This window comes from Symphalangus syndactylus, chromosome 1 (assembly GCF_028878055.3).
Source record: "Symphalangus syndactylus isolate Jambi chromosome 1, NHGRI_mSymSyn1-v2.1_pri, whole genome shotgun sequence".
Lineage (NCBI taxonomy): Eukaryota > Metazoa > Chordata > Mammalia > Primates > Hylobatidae > Symphalangus > Symphalangus syndactylus.
This window is the reverse complement of record NC_072423.2, coordinates 119,853,110-119,875,072: the sequence shown is the minus strand read 5'-3', so window position 1 is coordinate 119,875,072 and position 21,963 is coordinate 119,853,110. Positions and strand designations below refer to the sequence as shown.

Here is a 21,963-nt window from a genome sequence, read left to right as displayed (position 1 = left end):
CAGGGGTGGGCTTAGATACCATGGCACGAAGGGGAAATGCTGCACATTGAGAATACAGTCATCCCTCAGTATTGTCAGGATGCTCAAGTCCCTGATAGAAAATGGGGAACTATTTGCATATAACCTATGTACATCCTCCTGTGTATTTAAAATGATCTCTACTTATAATACCTAATACAATGTAAGTGCTATCTAAATAGTTGTTCTAGTGTATTTCCTATTTGTACTATTTTTTATGTTTTTTTATTGGTTTCTTTTTTCAAATATTTTTTATCTGCAGTTGGTTGAATACAGGATGCATAACCCACACAGTTGGAGGGCGGGTTGAATGTATACAAGGTATTGCTTGTGTAAGTAACTATAAAAATAAAATGAAGCATTCAAGTGGAAGACAGAGATTTCCCACAAGACAACCTTTAATACTCGTTCCAGATCTAAAATTCTATGACTCGCCCCTGTCATGGAGCCTTCCAGACCAGACCATTACAAAGCAAACAGCTGTTTACATTTAACATTCTATCCCCTGGCTGGGCCAGAGCAAATTACTACTTTTCATGTTCTGCCCTTCAAGCGAGAAGGCATTGGCATCTCCGAGTAGGTTCACTCCAAAGACACTTTTCTTCTTTCTGCCATTGTTCCCACTTGGCCCCTTAAACTCCGCAAATTAAGAACTCCTGTGGTAAGACTGGTGGCTGTCTTGTAAAATGTTAAGTTCCCTTCTGACTGAAACACAAAACACTGTTGTTTTGCAGAGACTAGAACTAAAGGAGCCACCCGACCTGCCCCTAAGGGAAAGGAGGTGGGTCTGGGGCTTTGCAGGCATAACCAACAACCCTGACTGCTGGACTCAGCTCTGAATTCATTGGCAGCATCAGCCCACTCCTCCATTCCGTCCCTGATTCTCTCTAGTTAAGTGACCTATGAGCCTGAGACTTGGCTCCATTCCCTAATGCTTTGTGCTTTTATTGACCATTTCCAAGGAGCTCCACTCCTTGTCAGTCAGTGGTGCTATGGCATGAAAATGAGCCTCACAGATACCAGTAGCTCATTTTTGCTTTGAAGCAGGCTATCCCAAAACTTAGCAGCTTAAAACAACTACCATTTATTTAGCTCACTATTCTGAGGGTCACCAGTTAGGCTGAACTCAGTTGAGTGACTATTCTGGTGTCAGCTGAGCTCTCTCATGAGCCTGCAGACAATGCAAGTCATTCAGGTCGCTCTTTTTTCTGGGAAGAGCTTGCTATTAGCTAGGTGACAGGGTGGTCAGGACACATGTCTTTCATTCTCCAGCAGGCTAGCCCGGTCATGTTCACATGGTGGTGGCACCTGTACAAGAAGGTTAAAAGGCCATTTCTAGGCATTAAATATTCAAGTTAAGACAAAGATGAAACCCCACCCTATCATTTACCTTCCTACTAAATGTCTCAGGACAAGCTTGTAGTTGTCAGAGATTATTCCAAGTTCCATGAATTCCAATGTTTTAGCTCATCAAAGATCATTTACTTCAACCCCTCTGTACCCAGACTCCAGTATGGATTATATACCTCTGGGAGGCTAGGAACAGCTTGGAGGAATAAAAAAAATACCCTTTATTCAAGCTCAGGTAATAACAGCCCATTCTTAGTTATTCATGAGCGCCGTGATCAGGATTTTATTCCTTGGGAGAATTCAGGATCAAGGGTTCTTTGAAGGAGATGGAAGAAATCGAGTTAAAAACCTGAGATTTGCAAATAGACGCTGCCCACAAAGGCTGGATATTAACATTCAAGGGCACCTTCTGGGTTGCTGGTCTTAACTTCTTGACTAAATTTTAAAACCTGCAGGTTTTAAGATATCTGATGGGGCAAAATACAAATCTGCCCATTGGATATATCATGGCAGCTCTTTTTTCTCCCCAAACACCATCTGCCTGATTTCCCACAGTTCCTGAGCTCCTCCTCAGAAAGTCGGGAGGTAAAGATGGTGCCAAGAATGCCCTTTGCTGGCATCTCCGGTTTTAAGCCCAGAGAGTTGCCTATATGATCTGCCTCTGACCCTAAGAATTCATGTGCTCTGGATGCTCATGGTCTAATTAGGAGCTACAAAGAGATATTCCAGTATTTGTAATGCAAAAAGGTAACATCTATAATGAAGTATGCACAAAATAGGAACAAGGAAGGGTTGGACCAGTCATCAAGTAGGAGAGAGAAAACAGAGGTAAAGATTCAGAGGGGAGGAAAAGCTTGACTGATTCTCAGGAGGGCATATGTGTCAATGTTACTCATGCATAATGTCAGGTGGGGAGATGGACACAGACTGGGGGTGGAGGCAGGAAATGAGGCTACAAAAGTCATCACTGCTCAGATCAAGGAGGATCTTTGTCCAGGCACAGTGGCTCACACCTGTAATCCCAGCACTTTGGGAGACGATGGCAGGTGGATCACCTGATGTCAGGAGTTCGAGACCAGCCTGGAAACCCCATGTCTACTAAGGATGCAAAAATTAGCCAGGCATGGTGGTGGGTACCTGTAATCCCAGCTACTCAAGAGGGTGAGGTTGGAGAATAGCTTGAACCTGGGAGGCAGAGGCTGCAGTGAGCTGAGATCACGCCACTGCACTCCAGCCTGGAATGACAGAATGAGACCCTGTCTCAAAAAAAAAAAAAAGGTCTTCACAGTCATGCTAAGCATCGGGAGCCATTGAAGAAATAAAGCAGAGTAGATGTCATTATCTTTTTATTTAAAAAATACTACGCATTGGGTGAAAAGAGAGGCATTCAAGGCACCACTGTAATTAACCAGTCAAAACACGGTTCAATTCCAATGAAGATAGAGAGGGAAAAGAACAGACATGAGAGAAGCCTAGCAATAATAAATGGGATTTGGTGGCTGGTTAGATATAAGCTGGAAGAAAAAATGTCACCAAAAATTTTGATGACATTTTTACTTGGGCCACTGTGCAGGTGATAGTATCCTTGGCTAAGTTAAGGAATACAAGAGGAGGAGTAGGTGTTGAGACATGTTGGGATGGAGGCAGTAAAGGATAAGATCTGATTGGCACACTGAGTTTGGCCTCTGTGGAAGGGTTATCAAGGTGGAACAGAAGCCTTGGTCCTATGGTTCTAGGGCATAGGGGAGCAGCCTGGGATGCCAGCAGGATTTTTAGTTAAGCTGAAACAAAGAATACTTAGAGACAGGGTATGGAGCAAGAAATAAAAGAGCCAAGAACTGAGCCCCTGGGAACAAAACACTTAATGGGGCCAGAGGAAATGGGAGCTGAGAAGGAAACAGAACCACAGAGGGGAGTGGCCAGTCAGTGTCATCTGCTGCTGCAAAACTGGGAAGATAAGCCTGAAAGCATTCACTGTGTTAGCCACATGGAGGTCACTGGTGACGTCAGTGGGAGCTTTCATAGTCAGACAGGGCTCTGTTCCAGGGAGCTAGGAGTAAGAGAGGGGTCAGAATGGGGAGACAGCTGGTAGAGATGACACTTTAGAAACGTGGTGTAAACGTAATGAAGATATATGACATTAGGTGGAGGCGCATACAGAGTCTAGGAAGGACTTTGCTTTAAAGGAGATTTAATTCTGCTTAAGTGTTATTGGGAAAGTAGGAATAATAATACTACCCTCATAGGATGATTGTAAGGGTTAAACTGCAGCATGCATGTAAGGTGTTTAGCAGGGTGCCTGAACATGGTAAGTGTCCAATAAACAGTGGCTATAATATCATTAATAATAACAATAATAACAGTTGTACACAAAACACCACCAGAAGGCAGGTTGAGGACACAGCCCAGAAAAGGCACAATTGACAGCACAAAGAGGCAGGAAGGGAAGGGATCCTGAATGCAGGCGAATAAACTATGTATAAAGAAAATGAGATTCATTCATTCAACAACATGTATCAAGCAGTTACTTTACCAGGTACTTTACCAGGTGCTGGATATATAAAAGAAAACAAGAAAAACACTGCTTCTGCCCTCAAAGAGTTCACACAGCCCAGCAAAAGAGATGTATAGTAAATCAACCATTACAAAGTGGTGGGATGGACTGAAAATCAGGGTTCAGTAGAAACCCAGCAGGAGACCCTAACCTAGCCTTGGCCAGCAGAGGTGAGGGTGCACAGGAAAGATTTTCTGGAAGAAGTGATATCTAGCCTTAGACCTGATTTCCCTAGACAGGAGACAAGCAGCAACAGCACAGGAGGGAAGAGGAGGAGACAAGGTGCAATAGAGTTTGCAGTAAATAGGGGTAAAAGTGGAAGAATTCATGCCAGAAACTTCTTTTCTTCTGTAATGCAGCACGTTATTCTCTGTGAGACCTGAGAATGAGCTTGGAACAGCTGCGATGACAGGGCAGAAGAAACTGGGCACATTATATGCGTGCTGGGCAGTATCGAAGGTACGGATGGGACTGTTGTGATTGCCCCTAGAAGCACTGGGAAGACTAGAGAAGAGTGGAGAGCGGGGATGAGGTCTGCAGAGTGGTGTTGCAGGCTAAGGGGCAGGGAGATGAGGGTGCTGGCCAAACCAGGGATGATGTGATGCCTCCCAAGATAAGCATGAAAGTAAAGCCAGGCGGGGACCAGCTGATGAATCCCCCAGATAGAGAGGACACATGCAAATGAAAGCATAGTGAAGTCAAAGAGTAAATGTGGAAGAAATCAGAGACTGAGAAGCCAAAGATGGTCAAGAGGCTGAGCTCAGAGGAGCAGGTAGAGTCAATAGCAGCTCTGGGGATGACAATGTCCAGCAGGTGCCACAGGCATGGAAGAGTGGAGGGGGAAGGCCATGAGAACTGAGCAGATCAAGGAGCTGTAGGGTGTTAGCAGGATCACCCAAGGCTGCCTAGGATGCAGGCAGGAATGGGATGGAGAAGAAGGGAGTGATCCAGTCTCCATCACCTTTGATGAATGTGAAGGTAGGACCAGGGTTGCAGTAGGAGAGCTATGGGGCTAGAAACTTAGGCATGGCTGGCTTAATGACAAGGGCAACCCATTCTGCATTTACAACTGTTTTCTCTCATAGTTCCCATAAGCATGTGTGAGATCTTGTGCCCTGACTTTTTTCAATTTAAAAAACACAGTGGGCCAGGCACGGTGGCCCACGCCTGTAATCCCAGCACTTTGGGAGGCCGAGGCGGGCGGATCACGAGGTCAGGAGATCGAGACCATCCTGGCTAACACGGTGAAACCCCGTCTCTACTAAAAATACAAAAAATTAGCCAGGCGTGGTGGCGGGCACCTGTAGTCCCAGCTACTCGGGAGGCTGAGGCAGGAGAATGGTGTGAACTCAGGAGGTGGAGCTTGTAGTGAGCTGAGATCACACGACTGCACTCCAGCCTGGGGGACAGAGCGAGACTCCGTCTCAAAACAAAAACAAAAACAAAAACAAAAAAACAAAAAAAAACCACAGTCTATGAATATGAAGAGTGACCTATTTTCTGCCATGTCCAAATTACATTCTCATGTTCACCCCAGACTGTTCTTTTGTTGCCAAGTGGGCAAAGCCAGCAAGTACAATTTACCACTTGATTAAGGCATCATGATTTGCTTTTAAATATTATTGTTCAGTGACTTTAAATCCTTCAGACCTAGAGGTTTTCCTTCAACCTCACCAACTAGACAAGCAAATCAGCAATTAGAAAATGGTATATGAAACGATGCAGTAGGGGTCTGTGGGGATGCTTAGTAAGAGTCCTAACCCAGCCTTGCAGAGGTCAAGAAAGGCTTTTGGCACCCAAAGGTCATGTCAGTCTCCCTCATTTCCCTCACTGCCTGGCCCAGGAGAAATGCACATGAGACCTTAACCACATAAAAGCCAGATAGATGTAGCGCCTTAAGGAAAGGCTGTGTTTTGCTGTGCTCTTTGGTATCTTAGAGATGGGGAAAATGCCCTGTCCTTAAATTGGATTAATAAAGGAAACTATTAATCAAAAGCCTGAAAGACACATCTTCAAACTTCTAATGAGCATCAGATTTTGAGTGAGGATCAGTGATTATCCGAAAAGAAGAAGCAGGCTATGAAGTGGGTTCTGTCCTGTCAGATGCCCCAAAGAAGCTGTCCTCACCTCAAAAGATGCCCCAGGCACCAGCTCTCTGACTTAGGCATGCATGGCTCCTCAGCCTCCTAGCCCTGTGTTTCCAAGGTAACAAAGTCCCTGATAACTTGAACATTGGCCAGTGAGCTGGGCTTCCCTGCAATAAATCAACACACAGCAGAGAGAAATGGCTGCAGGCCCAACTGGACAGTTGCCCTGATCCTGAAAGGCCACTGGTGGAGAGGCCCCTTTGTACCTGTGAAGGAGCCTACCTGCAAAGGCCCCTTTGTACCTTTCGTTGGCTGAAGACTAGCCAATGGAAGGAAGAATCGCCCTGGGAAAGTACACAGCATGAGAGAGATAGTCAGAATTGGGGGGAACCTGAGATGAGGATTTGGATGCGGGGTTTTTGTTTTGTTTTGTTTTTGTTTTTGTTTTTGTTTTGAGACAGAGTCTCGCTCTATCCCCAGGCTGGAGTGCAGTGGCGCGACCTCAGCTCACTGCAACCGCCGACTCCCTGGTTCAAGCAATTCTCCTGCCTCAGCCTCCTGAGTAGCTGGGATTACAGGCCCGCACTACCTAGTCCAGCTAACTTTTTTTTGTATTTTTAATAGAGATGGGGTTTCACCATGTTGGCCAGGGTGGTCTCGAACTCCTGACCTCATGATCCACCTGCCTTGGCCTCCCAAAGTGCTGGGATTACAGGCATGAGCCAACGCGCCCGGCTTCTGGATACAGGTAATATATTAAGGATATGCTCACAGGAAAGATTAGTATGGGAAAGAAGGAAGCAGGACAAAGACGGAGAGAAAGGCAAACAAGACTGGTGGCTTCAGGCAAAATCCTTCAGAGGGTAGCTTCAGCCTGATCCCTCGGGGAAGCCCTGGCATGTAAGTTCCATCTCATGTTGCTCCTCCCCACCCAGCTTTAGGGAAGGGAGCTGGCTCTCATAAGCCTTCTCCAGTTGGGCATTGGTCAGCAGTTACCCTTGGGATGTAAACTCCCTGGCACTCCCAGCGCCTCCTAAGCAGACAGACTCCAGGAGTTGGAGGGCAGTGCTCCACTACTGGAAGCAACAATTCACCAAAGCCAGGGAGAGACACACAGATCAGATAAAGGGACCTGAATAAACCTGGGCAGGGCACAATGTTCACTTCAGTTACAAATCCCTCCCTGCAAAGGGGAAGGAATGATCTACAGAAGCACTCGGACTTGAACACCAATTTCCTTTGCAGAACCTCAGAGTCTGCCGAGGAGCATCTAAGGAGCCAATTAGGAGGAGAGCGGAGGAGGGGCTGAGCATGCCAGGATCTCCAATGAGAGCAGCTTCTCTTTCCGTTCTTTTACTTATTGCCTTTTATGTACAACGTCGTTTAAAGGAAGGCTTCCCCTGCTGAAAAGAAGCTATTGCAGGAAAAACATCCTGCAAAATAGCTCTGTATCTCCTCCACATGTAGGGTGGGCAGAGTAAATCAAGATGGTAAATCAATGTGGTGGCCCTTGGGAGGAGTCATCTACCCTATCCTGGGACAGCAACAATCCCAGCCCTTTAGGAACACCACCCCCCGCCCCCAGGTCCTGCACCAGGCTGGAGACCCCGAGTCCTTCCTCTGGCTACACTCACAGAATTCTGTGGGAGGCCCTAAACATAAATATGCAGAGAATATATTTCACTTTTCAGTGTGTCACAACGAGCTGGTGCTCAGACATAGACAAGGGACAGAGCCAGAAAGAAGGGAGCTTTGGCAACTTGTAAATAAAGCCCTTGGAAATGAAAAACGCAACCCCCTAGATACAAAGAGGCGGACCAAAGGGAGATTTGTGGTTCCAGAGAAGCCTTGCTCTCCATCCGGTTAAACAGGTTGCAAGAACATTGCTTTAATTTCACTCCAGGAAAAAAGATACAAACTAAAAGAGTTTCTGGGGGAAAGAAGTTCCTGGATTCCTAACTTTGCAATTATTCAATGAATATTATGAGCCAGGCAGCGCACTTGATCACTTGCCCTTGTGGAAAGTGGGGAAGGAAGGACCTAATTAACAGAAGTGGAACAGGACCCCAGGAGAAATAAAACCAGGAAACCCAAAGAAGGAAGTGTTTAATGCTGGCCACTGAAATTCCAAAGTGTCCCATAATTGCCACTTAAACGTTACCAACCTGTGAAGCTACCATGTGCTTTAGAGAGAAAAACTCCATCAGCTTTCAAGTGACATGGGAAGTTATGGTCACACTGTGAAGAAATGCCCTAAAGCAGAAGCACCAACTGGCTGGCTGGGTTCACTTGAATTAGTTGTCAATGTCATAAAATTGAGAAGTTTCTCATAAAAATCCTAACTTCCGTTTTTGTTTTTCTCTCTCTCTCTTTTTCTGAAAATTGACCTTCACAATGCTGGGCCCAAGATCTTGAAGATAATGGTGAGTGGTAGCTGGGTAGTCCCTTGTCCTCTTTAGACAGGGACACTTTCACATTTCTCTGCACCGCACTGACCTTGCAGCATGTACTTATATTGACATCACAATGAAGATGTTTTGCTTGAGCAGAGAGGAAAACTAACTCTGCTGTTGACACTCTGATTCCTTTGCTTTTACCATCTTTGTCCTATTCAGAATTTACCTATCTCTTTATACCAGGCCCTGTTATTATACACTTAACTAAATACAAGTCACATCTGATTATAGTAAGAATGGAAGCGCTAAGTCCTCAGTTAACTCAGAGGTGCAAGTGAACAGCATTGAAGAATAGTCTGTTTTGGGGGAGATAATAGTGTTAATACCATTTGATGAGCAAGCATTAATTTATTTGTATGTGTTATTTTCTTTAATCCTCACAATAGCCCTATAAGGTAGGTCATATTACCGACCCCATTTTACAGATGAGGGAACTAAGTTTCACATGTTTTAGAGTCAATATTTGAGCAACTGGAGTTTTGCTGTATTTTGGAATCAAAATAGTCAAACTAAGATTTGAAAAAAAGAGCTGAAAGTCATGTGTTTATCCAACTATGCCACACTACCAGATAGTGCAGGGGTTGCATCTAGGAGGCTGAAAGGTATGCAGGGTCTGAGCAGGAAAGCTGATACAGAGACAGTAGCATATCCCAACCCAGATGAAAGAATGGGGTGATCATGTTTCCTAGACCAAAACTGAAGCCAGTCTAGAACTTCGGGAGCCTGTTCTTTTTTTTTTTTTTTTTTTTTTTTTGAGACAAAGTCTCATTCTGTCACTCAGACTTGAGTGCAGTGGTGCAATCTTGGCTCACTGCACCTCCACCTCCCAGCCTCAAGCGATTCTCCTGCCTCAGCCTCCTGAGTAGCTGGGATTACAGGCGCACACCACCACACCCTGCTAATTTTTGTGTTTTTAGTAGAGATGGGGTTTCACCATGTTGGCCAGGCTGGTCTCGAACTCCTAACCTCAAATGATTCACACTCCTTGGCCTCCCAAAGTGCTGGGATTACAGGTGTGAGCTACCGTGCCGAGCCACTTGGGGAGACTATTCACAAGGGCAGTACATTGGGAAATAAGAATCAGCACTGGAAAAAACTGGCTTTATAATTGGCAGGGTGCCAAGGTCCAAGCCTGATGGTCAGATAACAGCAATAGCTAATATTTATTGCATTGACTTTCCTATGTCCCAGGCAGGGTGCTGAGCATGCCACATGTACTAACTCTATCCTGTGAGGTAGGTACTATTATTATCCTCATTGTACATATGGGGAAACTGAGGTACAAAGAGAGGTTAAGTAACTCATCCAGCATCATAGTTAGTAACAGCAGGAGCTGGGATTAAATGTTATTAGTCGTTTCTAGAGTTCACAATTATAAACCCTACATTTGCCACTTCAGCTGGCCAAGGGCCAGCCAGGCAAACACAGGACAAAGGTTTAGGTAAAGGAATCTTTTGAGGAAGCAGCAGCAGGTGTCAGGAGCCAAAGCCTGGACAAACAGGGTCAGAGGCCCAGTACAGGATGGCCAACCTCAAAGGCAGAAATCCCTCATCAAACTCAGGCCTCTTGTGGGGGTGAGAAATGCAGGCTTCCCATCCCATAGAGCAGCGGCCCCCAACCTTTTTGGCACCAGGGACTGGTTTCGTGGAAGACAATTTTTCCACGGATTGGGAAGGGGGATGGTTTTGGGATGAAACTGTTCTACCACAGATCATCAGGCATTAGATTCTCATAAGGAGTGTGCAAGCTAGATCCCTCGCCTACACAGTTCACAATAGGGTTCACACTCCTATGAGAATCTCATACTGCCACTGATCTGACAGGAGGTAGTGCTCAGGCAGTAATTCTCACTTGCCCGTGCTCACCTCTGACTGTGCAGCCCAGATCCTAACAGGCCACAGATTGGTACTGGTCTGTGACCCAGGAGTTGGGGACCCCTGCCGTAGGGAGAAAGGTCATTGTATACAGCCCCTCAAGAACGCAATTTGCCTGGAGTCTATGATTCATAATGGGCATCCTTAGAGCCAGAAATTCCTTCTCCCCGTATTTACCCCAAAGGAGCCCTTATCTGCTCCTGCTGTGGAAGGAAGGCACAGAGTCCTCTTCAAGTTTGGTGATTACCAAATGGTTCATTATAGCAAAGAAGGAAACAAGCTAAGTGTCCATCAGGAGGGGAATGGCTAGGTCAATTGTAATAAACCCACTCAGGGAACGTGCTCCAACAAAGACACACGTACCTCACATGAAGAGTCCAAGATCCAAGAGCCAGCCATGGAGCTGTGCCACTCAGACTTCCCTTCAAGAAAGCAACTGCCACTCAGCTGCAAGGAGTGCAGTGAGCTAACAGTCTCCAGCTGCGGAGCTTTTAGGAGTCACTGCAGCATTTGAGTTGAGGCCATGCTTTCCAGGGAGTCTCCCAGCAGGTGACGGAGCATGGCTGGGGAACTAAAGCTTGGCCATTTCTGCCCAATGAGGCAATCCTCCAAAGGGCAATGTCAACTCTGAGCTCCCATTGGGCAGGTGAGACTGTCAGACCCGCATCACAGACTGCTCTCCTTGCTCAGCCCTGCTCCCTCGCTCCCTCTACCTTTATCTTTCACAGGCATCCTCCCCAATTAACCCCTTATACTCCTAACTCCTCTCAGTGTCCACTTCCCAGAGGATGCCTGAACTGGCACTTCCATTGATTAATGAAAATAGCAAGTTATGGGACCCTGCATACACTAAGATACCATTATGTAAATAAACAAACACCTATATGAATAAGTATTTTTTAAAGGCAAAGAAAAAGAAAAATACAAGAATGGAGGAAGAAAGGAAGGAAGGAAATAAACCTCACACACAAGCATATTTTTTCTATGTATTCACATATATGCGGTCAAATGCTCTACCCCTGAGCTATAACCCCCGCATTCATATATATGGATAGGTATGCATTAAAAAGTTCTGAGAAAAGCCTGACTAAATGATAACCGTAGTTATTTCTTGAGGTGGGGGAAAGTTTAGGAATGATGCATTAAGATTCTCTGTACTGCTTTAATGTTCTTTTTACAAGGAGAATGCTTTCAAGCATTACTTAAGTAACTAAAAACATTTAAAACGTACACCAGCCCTTGGGAATCCAGGCCCCTTGGACCAAGACTGAGTTTACTCAAGGAGGATCCCAGCATCTCTGCTTAAGTTAGGGGCCCCCCAGAGTGGAGCCTGAGACCCTCTAGAAGTGTTGCACCTGGCAGGGGTCGGCCAGTCCTCAACCCACTCCCTGCCTCTGTTGGCCAACGACCGCAGAGATGCATCAAGAAGGAGAAAGATCTTTCTGTTCAGAAAGATCTATGGAGTGTTTTAAATTGCATGAGACCTTCCTGGCCTCCCTGGCTGCACTGTGCAGAGATGCCATAACTCCCCAGAACAGCATCTCTGAGAATTGCACTTGTAAATCTTCCCCTCACGTGGCACGGAGTGCATCAGAGAACGGTTCTAAATCTAATCAGCTGCATGGGCATCTCATGCAGGAGGTAGCCATGTTTGTTACTTATCTGCCAGCACTACCTCTTTCACCTTTAAGCTGTCAGGGTCTTCTTTCTAATTCTGTCTCTCTCTCTCCCTCCCCACCTCCCTTGCCTCTTGCCTTTTGCCTCCTCCCCTCCTTCCCCTCCTTCTCCCCTCCTTCCCCTCCTTCTACCTTCCTTCTCCTCCTTCTACCCTCCTTCCCTGCTCCTGTCCATGACCTTAAAGAGGGAGCAAGCTAGATGGGGAAGAGCCCTAGCAATCTGGGCACAGACTGAAAGCTTCCTTCCTGTACTGCTGGCCTGCACTTTCTTCCCGGGCATCACACTCACTCCAACAGGCTGATGGTAGGTCAGAAGTCTGCAATCTGGACGCGGTGTGAATGGCTTCTCACAGCATGCCCAGAGGAAGAACTCCAGCTGGCTCGGTTGAGGCTACTGACATTTTGGAAATTACTATTATTTTTATTTTTAGACACCAATAAAAATGACATCTGGGACCAACGCAGATAAATGTTCCATTTATAAGGAACCAGAAGTCTGAGTGATGGCTGAGGTTGCCCAGCCAAGCATGACAGGGGAACTGGGGGACTTCTGAGAGGAAGTTCACCACCAGCACTGCAGGGATGGAACAGAGGCCAACTTGGAAAACAAGTAGGAGGCAGAAGTTCTGAGAGGTCCCAGAATTACTATCTTTAGCCAATCTGAAACTCCCAATCCCTGACCAAAAAATACGTTAAGTAAAATACCATCTTCCAGCTATTTTCTACTATGCCCTGTCGGTCTACATTCACCAAATGCAATAGTTTGCAAGAGTGGTACTGTCACCTCCATTCAACTTATGAGAAGGTTAAGTAACACACCTATGGTCACACAGATGATGGATGTCAGGGCTAGGTTTGGCACCCAGTGCTGTTGAAATTACTGCATTGTCTTTCCACCAGCTCTCAAAGTCAAGGTCTTTCTCTCAATGACCCACTTGTGCCATCTAAGCCTTCAGAAAATAAACAAGGGGAGGGAACAAAGCAATAGTTGAGCTAGTGTCAGTCTTTGCAAACACAACTAGTGTCGACTTTGTGAACAGGCTAAGATGTTGACCCTGACTGAGGTCATGACTGAATCTACCTCCCCATGTGCTAAAGGGAAGACAGCATGAGTAGTTTAGATTCCTTCTCTACCCCTTCTTTTTAAAAAATTAATTAAAGGACTTTTTTTTTAAGGTTTTTACCTAATGTCCTTTTTCTGTCCCAGGATCCCATCCAGAATATCACATTACATTTAGTTGTTGTGTCTCCTTATGTACCCCTTGGCTGTAACAGTTTCTCAGACTTTGCTTGTCTGGAATGACCTTGAGAATTTTGAGGAGTGCTGGTCAGGTGTTTTGTAGAATGTCCCTCAGTCCCACCATTTTTTACCCAAGATATCCTACCAGAGGACAGACCTCATGCAGTTTTCGTAGGCATCTCTTAACTTCACAACCAGAGAATTTTGAGATATTAGGAGAAAGGCCTTCACATTCATTCATTTTACCAAGAAGCACTGAGCCCTTGATATGTACAAAGAAAGCATCAGAGGAGGCACAAAAAAGGATGCAAAAGAAGCAGGAGATGAGGGTTGAGTGCCAATCAGTTCTCTTCCCCACCTCCTTTGGGTCTCTGGGCTCTCCTTTGTGAAGGAAAAGTTGCACCTGAGAACGCACAGGTATATCAGATCAGTGTTTCTCAAAGTGAGGTAGAGGGACACCTGCACTAGAATCCCAAGGGTACTTGTTAAAATGCAAATTCCTTGCAGAGTTTATCCTGTGTTTATAAAAAATAAAAAATAAAATAAAATGCAAATACTTGAGCTTACTTCAGATTCACTGAACCAGATGTTGGTCAGAAACCTGCTTGGGGGAAAGACTGCACTTTATTCCAAGGCTCAGGCAAGTTTGAGAGCCACCATAAGAGATGATAATGAATGGTCTACACTGACCTGATGGGACATGTACAAGCCCCGGTGGCTACAAAATCAGATAGGTGAAAGCAGGTGACACTTCACTAAATTTCAGAAGAAATGGACAGGCAAGGATTGCTGGAGACTCAGATAAAGGGGCTGTGATCTACATGGTTGTGCATGGTGTCAGGAAATAGAAAAAGCATTACCAAGACCTGAAGCATGAATATATAAAAAGGAGATATCAAAATCTAGTGGGGTTGGGTGGCAGCATGTAGATACAGATTGGGGAATCTAAAAACCGGGGTGACTTGTAGCCATCAACATAGGTGCCAAGAGAACAGTGGGAAACAGAGAATCTATAAGGCAGAACTTGCATGAAGTAGGAAAGTAGAAAGGTGAGTTTGCTTTTAGACATGTTGTATTCAAGTTCTTGATGAAATATATAAACAGACATATCCTGTAGGAAGTATGGAACTTGTAAGAAGTAAGGCTGAGAATTTGAATTTTTAATAAGTACCTTTGGGATTTTAATGTACGTGGCCTTCTAGTAATACCTTCCTCTGAGAAACACCGATCTGGTGCAACCCTTTGTTCACAAGTGCAGCCCTTCGTTCACAGATGAGAAAACTAGATCCAGAAGGAGGAAGCAGGGAAATGACCTGACTGACACTCAACCTTCCTCTCCTGCTTCTCTTGCACCCTTTTTTTGTGCCTCCTCTGATGCGTTTTTTTGTACATATCAAGGGCTCAGTGCTTCTTCGCAGAATGAATGAATTTGAAGGCTTTTGTCCTGAATCTCAAATTCAAAGATCTCTCTGAAATGCAGGTGAGGTGGGGGGTGTCCTACATACTCATGGGCTTTGGGGTCATCACAGAGTTGGGTTTGAGGTGTCCTGTCTCTCATCATCCTCCAACTGAATGCCCCTCAGCCAGGTCAATAATCCCCTCTCAGTTTCAATTCTCCTCTGTGAAGCGAGTGCAGCATTGACCTTCAGGGTTATGTTGAGGACTTAATGAGAAACCATATGTAAAGTCTTCATAGCACCCTCAGAAAAATCCATATTAATTCACATTCAGGATCAAAGTTAAAGTTAAAACCGTAAGTCAGACCTTAAAGGAAAGAGTGTAGAGTAAAAAGAGGAGATTAAGGTCTGAGCCTTGGGGGAAACAAGAGTTAGGGGACAGCTGAAGGAACAAAAGCCAAAAACAAAAGAATATCTTTAAAATTAGAGGAACAGCAACAGGATCATGCAGTGAAAGGTAACAACTGACCTTCTAGGGAGTATTGACAGTCAAATCCCATGGACCCAGGCTTGAATCCCTGCTTTTCCACTTACCAGCTGGGAACTGAGACTTGCTGGAACCATTTCCTCAACTCTAAGTCTGGGTGACAATGCCTACTATGTCTGGTTGTTGTCATAAACAGCTAAGATGCTGTATGTCAATCTTATGTCCCATAGTAGGGACTAAATGAATGTTAACCAGTGTTATAATTAATATATAGGCAAGACGAACAAGTGTTTTGCAGAAGGGATAGCAAACAGTATCCAATACCACAAAGAGATTAAGAAAAAATGAAGACTTGAGGAAAATGTTTTAAAAACCAGGATTTGTTATTTCAGTGAGCAGAAACAAGTAGAAGCCAGTTGGCAGGCTTCTGAAAATGAAGACCGCTGATGTGGACTGTCTTAGGGTCTCCCAAACTTTTAAAAGTCATGGTACACATAGAAAATTGTGTTTACACAACACACTGGGACAAACTACTGAGGCTGCTCAAAATCAAAGATCATCCCAGGAACTCCGACTGCCCCAAGCTCTGTTCTGCTGCCTTGAGGGCTGCAGGGATAAATATCTCTGAATTCTGTAAAACATTCTAGCATCATAGTACCAAGGCATAACAGCTGGGCAGTTGGACCTTATTTCCTGCCCCATACAGCCACGAAAACAGCAACAAGATGTCTACAATGATTACTGAAACCGCCTTTTTCATGAACTACTTACTTTAAGCAGGGGTCAGCAAACTTTATAAATGGCCAGCTATTTTAAGGACTGTGGGCCATATGGTCTCTGTTGCAATATTCAGCTTGACTGTTTAAGTGCAAAAGCAGTCATAGACAATTTATAAATCAATGAGCATGGTTATGTTCCAATAAAACTGTGTGTACAAAAATAGTGAGCTGGATTTGTCCTGCAGGCCATATTTTTCCAACCTCTGTCTTTGAGCTTCAAAATCTGGTAATATATTTCCACCAGAATTGCCAAACACACAAGAATAACTAAAACTAAAAGGACTGACATAACTAAGTTTGGGTGAGGATGTGGAGAAACTGTAACTTACATATATTGTTTATGGGGTGTAAATCAGTGCAATCACTTTGGGAAACATTGACAGTATCTACTAAAGCTGAACATACAAAACCTATAACCCAGTAATTCCACTAATGGATATAAACCCAATTAAAGTACATGCATATGTCTGCCAAACACATGTACAAACATGTATGTAGTGGCTTATTCATAATAACCAAAAACTGGAAACAGCCCAAATGTCCAGAGACAGTGGAATGGATAAATAAAGTTTGGTATATTCAATACGGTAGAGTACAACATGGGAATGGAAAAGAACACACTTTGCTACATGCAACTATCTGGATTCACCTCACAGACAAAATTTTGAGCAGAGAAACTGCATGATTTAATAATGCAAATTTCTTGAACAGGCAAAACCAATCAATAGGGACAGAAATAAGAAAAGTGATTGCTTTTGAGGGAAGATACGGGCTGGGATTTCTTATTCTGGGAGGGAGTTACAAGGTGCATGTATCATGGTCAAAAAGAGTCGTCAAGATGTACACTTAAGATTTGTGCACTTTATTTTGTTACATCTCAATGAAAATGTTGTTTAAAAGAATAAATACCCCCCAAATGCAGACAACCCTGAATCCAACATGCCTAGGTACTGGGGAGCCAACAACACCACACGTTCCTTCAGAGCCTGTGGCACTGAGTCAGCCTCTGGGCACACCATACTTTCAGTCCTGATAGGATTGGGAGATGTAGTAAATTCTTTCTTTTCCCCAACCATGTTAAACATTGATATTTCACTGGCTGGGTTATGAGGACCCTGATATTTCCCTTTGTCAATGAAACAGCTGCCAAGTGGTACCAAGTTGGACATAGAGGGGAAGATGGGGTTGGTAGAGGAATAAAGATGAGGACAGGAAGTGAATTAGCAAATGACAATGAACGTGACCTGCAGGAAACAAACATTGGTCCCAGTCACCCAGTGAAGGATCCCAAGTCCTGAATTCCTTCTGAAGGCCATTCTATGAGGTGCCATTATCTGCCATGATGGTTGCTAAAATGGTCACAGCACAGAACATACCACCCAAGCCTCAGCTGCTTCATAGATATGAGCCCTCAGAAGGCTGAGGCTCTTAGGAGACCTTTATCATACTCACTGGCTTGTTAAATTGTCTAGAAGTGTTCTGCTAAGTCCTAAGTCAGCACTTACCCGCACACCAGCTTCTTATGCAGCCCAAAGGATAACACTGGCAAAGAATACACAATGGCAAGAAGTGGCTTTTCCTTGGGACTCCAACAACACAGAGTCCTGGCTTCACTGGATAACTAGACTAGGAACAAAGTTCAAACGCTGTTATTGGAAACATATATACAGGCCTGACGCTCAAATCTAGTTCTCTTTCAAATGCTTGGCTCCCCTCACTTCCAAAATTAATGCCTCCTGCTCTCGTTGCTACCTGTTGAGACATTTGTGACCAAGTAAGTTTTCAGAGAGGTGTGCAGGGGTTACAGGGGACACAGAAAGAGAAGCCAACATTCATTGACTCCTACTAGGTTTCAGATACTGTACCAGATGATTCTACAGATCTGTGCTGGACCACACAGTAGCCAGTAACCACATGGAGCTATTTAAATTTCTAATTTTAATTAATGAAAATTAAATAAATTTAAAATTCAGTTCTTCAGTTACTCTAGCCACATTTTAAGTGCTCAACAGTCATGTGTGGCTTGTGGCTGCTGAATTGTACAGTGTAGACACAGAACATTTTTATTATCACAGATGTGTCAATTGGACAGCCCTATATACAGACCTTTCCCCCTTAATCTTTGCAACAGTCCTTTGAGGTAGTTTATCAGTTAGAACATATTGGACTACTAGTAACAAAAAACCCCAGTTGGAAATGGCTTGATAATTCCTTTCTTGCTCTGAGAAGACGAAAAAAAAAATAAATAAAAATAAAATAGTAAAATAAAATAAATTTATGATTGATTTTAAGATAAATAATATTTATCTATACCTGAGAGTCCAGAAAACAGTTGTTTCCAAGACCAGCACAGTCAGCGAGGTTATTAAGGACTTAGGGCCTTTCCATCTCAGTGTTTGCTGCTCTCACTTGATTTCTCAGCCTTCACGTCATCTAGTTTCCTGTGTGGATGCAAGACAGTGACCAGTGGCCACTGGGACAATGTGTTTCCTTGCTCATATCCCCCCAGGAGAAAGTAAAAACACCTCTCTTCCAGTCTAATTGGACCAACTGGGAGCACATGCCCTTCTCTGAACCATTAACAGATGCCACGGACTTTCATATACTGCTAGAGATGAATCAAGATTTCTCTTTGGAAGTAAAAGTTGGGAAAAGCTGAATGAAATCGTCAATCTGTTGGAAAGGAGGAAGAAGGGAAAGGGATGATAGGTAAAAAACCAATGTTGTCTACTGGAATGAGTGTTGTTACTCCCATTTCACAAACAAGGAAGCTGAGGCTAAGAGGGGTTAAGTAAATTACCCCAGGCCACAGATGGCACACTGCATAGAGCAGGAATTCAATCCAGGGTCTGTCCCGCTGTGGTATGTGTATTGTCCACATGCCAGCCTGCCACACAGCGTTGGGTGCATTTTGTCATTCAGCAGCACACTGCCACAGTGCCACTCAAGAGGTTATCACCTCACTCCTGATTAGCATAACATGATGATTAGCTAATAAGGCAAAGCAGCAATGAACCTGCTCTGATCCTCTTTCTGTGTAAGCAACTTCTGGTTATCTGTTGTATAGGATACATTATGCTGCGTTTCTCCTCCCAACCTTTCCCTTTATGTTAAATATATGATTTTTATCCTCAGAAGGGGGATTATCTCTGAGCAGAATTGGCAAGGTTAAACACTATCTATAAAACACATTCGGCTGTGCCATGAAATGAATTACATAATATATCAGTCATCTACCTGGCTTTCAAAAACCTGCAAATGCATTTCTGTTCAGTATGGGTGAGTATTTTATATTTTGTCTCCCTTCCCGTGAAGGTAAAAATGACCTTGGTTCTTAGGAAGTGAAGATATATTGAACGGGTTAGGATCAACACAGTTCCATTTCATTTAGTCTCCACTAAAATTGCAAGGAGTGAAAACAGAGATTGAATTTATTTTACTATATATTGCCTCATTTGAACTTTAGTAAGGCATTAGCTTCTAAAGAAAACCCTCCCCCTTCCATAATCTCTTATTGATGGCATGTTAAGGAAATTGCCTTGACTTTATTGATTCTGAGCTATGAGGTGCAATGTACCCGTCAGTGTGTTAAACTGAGAAAAGTGTGCTGGGCTGGCTATCGCTGCAGAGATGGAACTTGCTGACAGCACAGCACTTTGGCCCTACCCAACACCCATGGTTATTCTCCCCAAAGAGCAAATTAATAGGAAGCCGAGTGCATCAGAGCCTCTCTGCATGACCTTGCTTGGAAAGAGCAAGCAATGGGAGGAGATGAGCCTCATGTCCTGAGGGGGAGAACAGCAGGGCAAGACCCCGCCACACCACAGCCAGCCCATCCATATCTCCAGCCTCCTGGTGGGCAGGGATCCCCTTCAGAATTCTCCCCCAAGTAGCCCAGAAACTGTGTCCAGCCAGGTTGCTTAATTTGTTAGAGCCTCAGGGTCCTTACCTGTAAAATAGTTGTAGCATTTTGGCTGGCAACAGCATCTCTCACATTTATTCAGGAAACTACAAAGTGATGGGCCACTTTGGGTAAGGAGGGTGAGACTCCCAGAGAATGGTCTGTAAGAAGACCATGAAATGAGGTGGTCCCTAACATGCTCTGCATGAAAAAAGTATCAGCAATGTTGGGCCTGGGAGAGAATCAGGCGGGCAGGTAGAGACGAGAAACTGAGATGGGAAGACGAGGTATGGGCGCTGGTCTGGTAAACAGAAAACTTTTAACATCAAGAATAGCTAGTATTGTTTTGCATTGTTTGTAATAAAAACTATCTGCAGCTCCCAAACATGTGAAAAAGTCCATTACTCACACACACAAAAAAGTGGTTTAGGGCAAAATAGGAGGGAGGTTGGGCATGGGACAAGGAGGAGAGTCAGCACAGAGCAGCGGGAGGAAAGTGGCCCTAGGAGGTAAGTGGAAGTGAAAATGGGAGTTGAGAAATGGCCACAAGCACCCCAGCACCGGGGCATCACAGACAGCATGGTGAGAGGAGTAGGCTGGCAACAGAGATAGAGCCATCTCTGCTTGGTTGCAAAGGATAAACTGACCTCAACCAATACCTGAACCACATGGGAATATAATCTCAAGCTTTGCAGGGTTGAGGTGAAACTTACATTTAATGACTACTTTTCCTGATTCCTATGCCTCCTCCCTGCTCTCCACCTCCCATCCCTTTTGAAGAATGTGGCTGCTGATGGCAGGTGCCATTCAATGGCTGCCCATAGCCACGAGAGGCCAGTCAAGCTGGAGGGAGCACCATCGTGGAGCTCATCATTCAGTGGCTCTGTCTTGTCCCTGGTCCCTCGTCCAGACCCCTTCTCCATCTTTCCCCTCCCTGACCTCACTCTTATGTCAGCCTTCTGTCACAATCCCCATCCCCACAGCTCCACCAGGCCCCAGGCCCTACCTCACCTCTTTCTCCTCTGCTTCCTTGAGTGAACAGGCCCAAGTAAGTAGTCAGAGGACACAAGACACCCATCAGAAAAATCCTGCACTGTTTCTGCTCTGCCCCATTCCTACTCAGTCACCACTGGATCCCCGTGGAGAGTCAGGCCCAGTGAGTGCATGGCTCGCAAGCTGCCTTAGAGATGTACATTCATAAATGAGGAAGTTTGTCTTCAGTTGAGGGTACCTTGGTCACTCAGGTCAGGGCCAACCCTCCCTCCCACACATGTACTCCACTCACGCCCCTCACACTCCAGTTTTTATTTTTATTCTTTCCCCAGAACCTACACCTTGCTGGATCACCAATTGACCTAATGCACCCCATGTAGAAATATTTACCTTTGTGAAAACAGACACAGCAAGGAGCCAAAGGAATTACTTTATAAAGGGTAGAGTGTCTGCCACCAGCAAGGGAGCATTTAGGACTACATGTTTGGGGTTGATAGTGCAAGGCTGGCCTTCATCTGCTGATCTGCCAACCCTCTCCAAAAGAAAAAGACAAAGGATCCCATCTCCTGTACATTTCCTGGGAGCCCAGCCCAGTGTCTGGCACAGAGAAGATAGTCGATGAGTATCAAATGTCCCAGGCAATCCCAGTCTGAGGGGCCACCTGCTGCTGAAAGATGAGCTTGTCCACCTCTGTGAGCCCCAAACCATAGATAAAAGCCTTCTAAGCCTAACAGAAGGGCACTGTCCCTTCCTTTCTGAATGCAATAATGAGAACACTTTCTCAAGAGTAAGACCAAAGGGGAGTGAAGGTTAAACAAATAAACCTCTTTCTCGCTGATATTAACTGACTCCCATGGCTGTGCTCTGGATATTGTGCTAAGTCTGGGAACACTAAGTCTATTCCTTTTTCTCTATCTTAGCAAAAAGCAGAAGGAGTTGAGGATGGAGTGGGAAGAGAATTATAAGAGTCAGGGAGAGAAGGTTATGAGGGCAGCAGAAAGTCTCAGCGTTCAGCTAATGTGTGTTGAATGAACTTCAGCTTGAGATGACGCCAGACATTATATAGGTCACAGGCCAATGGCTCAGATGCCTCCAGGTGGAAAGAAGCAAAGCTGGCCAGTGAGATAGGTAATGAGGGGCCGCTGCTCCCA

The 21,963-nt window shown here is 44.8% G+C and overlaps 1 long non-coding RNA gene across 1 annotated transcript; it reads right to left on the bottom strand.

Annotated features, from left to right (window-relative positions):
- Nucleotides 1-1,078: 1,078 nt before the first annotated feature.
- On the bottom strand, nt 1,079-20,691 carry LOC129491054 (uncharacterized). The gene is made up of 4 exons (XR_008660445.2): nt 20,533-20,691; nt 18,232-18,359; nt 17,424-17,544; nt 1,079-1,326 (listed from the first exon to the last, which is right to left on the bottom strand). It is a non-coding gene; the product is annotated as an uncharacterized lncRNA (long non-coding RNA).
- Between the last annotated feature and the right edge of the window lie 1,272 nt (nt 20,692-21,963).